Genomic DNA, 2018 nt, shown 5'->3' with positions numbered 1-2018 from the left:
AATGTGTTTGCCTCAGCAGGGTACGAAGTCCGCTACACGCGTACAGTACGCATTAAAATTATTAGCAGCTTCTCGAGCTGAGCTCAAACCTCCCCGTTCAATCATAGTACAAATACGTCAGCTTGTAGAACTTGTATATTTCGGTACCTCAGCGTTTCGTGTTGTTGCTAACAGGTAGGGGGGGTACTGTAGATGTAGACTTAGCTTAGTAAAACTCACGACAATGTCCGACCTCAGTAGGTTGAAACTTGGTTTCTTCCGAACATTGCAACTTTAGTCTATTGATAAATAGTTGTTCTCTTCAATCCTCATGCTATAGAAGAGGTCAATCTTATAATTTCAAACTTACAACCATGTCTGATCTCTATATGTTGAAACTTTTACACTATAGTTTTACGACCGGTTGCCCTTCCTGACTAGGATTTTAAATCGCAGTATACGTGATAAATTTGTTATAGCGGGTTTTATAACTAGATATCCCGGTACCGGCACATAGCCTACTCCTACCGAAGAAGCCTGCACAAGGCTTAATGCTTCCATCCGACAGATGAATCACCATCAACGTCTTGTACTCAAAATCATTTTCGAAGGAGCCTGCACAAGGTTTAACGCCCCCATCAACAGCCCTTACTTATTGCTGGCTTTTTTGCACACCCCGCCTCTTAGATCATAAACCATAGTTTTACGACCGGTTGCCCTTCCTGACTAGGATTTTAAATCGATAACTAGATGTCCCGGTACCGGCACAGAGCCTACTCCTACCGAAGAAGCCTGCACAAGGCTTAATGCCTCCATCCGACAGATGAATCACCATCAACGTCTTGTACTCAAAATCATTTTCGAAGGAGCCTGCACAAGGTTTAACGCCCCCATCAACAGCCCTTACTTATTGCTGGCTTTTTGCACACCCCGCCTCTTAGATCATACACCATAGTTTTACGACCGGTTGCCCTTCCTGACTAGGATTTTAAATCGATAACTAGATGTCCCGGTACCGGCACATAGCCTACTCCTACCGAAGAAGCCTGCACACAGCTTAACGCCTCCATCCGACAAATGAATCACCCTCAACACTCTTCAATCATTCTCGCTACTTCGGAAGATAGCGGGTTCGAACTAGAAGCCGTAAAAAATAGCAAATGCTAGGCGAGGGGCCTGCGCGATCGTCATAACATGATCTAGCTAAATGTAGTTTTAGCTCAATACCTTTAAGTGCCTACAGGTAAGGAATACCGCGGATGTAGCTTAGTACCCTCCCGTTTAAGTCCAGAAGTCGAGGATCGCGCGCTAACTTTCCAAGGCTCGATCCGCTGCAGAACTCTTAAATTCTGACACCTCGGTATCAACAGGAGGTTCGATTCCGGCTTAAATACGTCAGCCTGCGGGACTACAGGAGAGCTCTTGTTGCATAAACACTTCGTTCCGACTGTACTGCAGTTGTCAGCGATTTTCACATCCGCTTGGTAACAAGCAGCATATTGACTCGCTGCAGTCTGCGTGAAGCGCTCACAGTTCTCTGTATGCGTTTATCACGTACACATCTCCCGTCTAAGTACTGTCTGCTGTGAATATTATTCTTCAGCCTTTATCTTAAGGTAAGCTAGAACTGTTAGTTACTGTTTGCAAAGCAACTTCTACGCTAGGTAATAGACATCTACATTCATATATGTTTTTTCTTTTCTTTTTTAGGTACCATTCGAGTTACAGGCTTGAAAGTACGCATTTTATTCATCCGAGTAACAGTCTGTAGCACGTGCATTTTTTTAAGGTATGTTTTCGAACTTTGAGTTGTAAAGATAACTAGGCTAGCTGATACACCCTACACTACATTCATATATGTTTGTTCTTTTCTTTTTAGATTCGACCAGAATATTATCATTCGAGTTTCAGGCTTGAATGTACGTATTTTATTTATCCGAGTAACAGTCTGCAGCACATTCATTTTTAAGGTATGTTTTCGAACTTTGAGTTGTAAAGATAACTAGGCTAGCTGATACACCCTAAACTACATTCATATA

Source organism: Anabrus simplex, chromosome 5 (assembly GCF_040414725.1).
Source record: "Anabrus simplex isolate iqAnaSimp1 chromosome 5, ASM4041472v1, whole genome shotgun sequence".
Taxonomy (NCBI): Eukaryota; Metazoa; Arthropoda; class Insecta; order Orthoptera; family Tettigoniidae; genus Anabrus; species Anabrus simplex.
Note: the sequence above shows the minus strand (reverse complement) of the source record.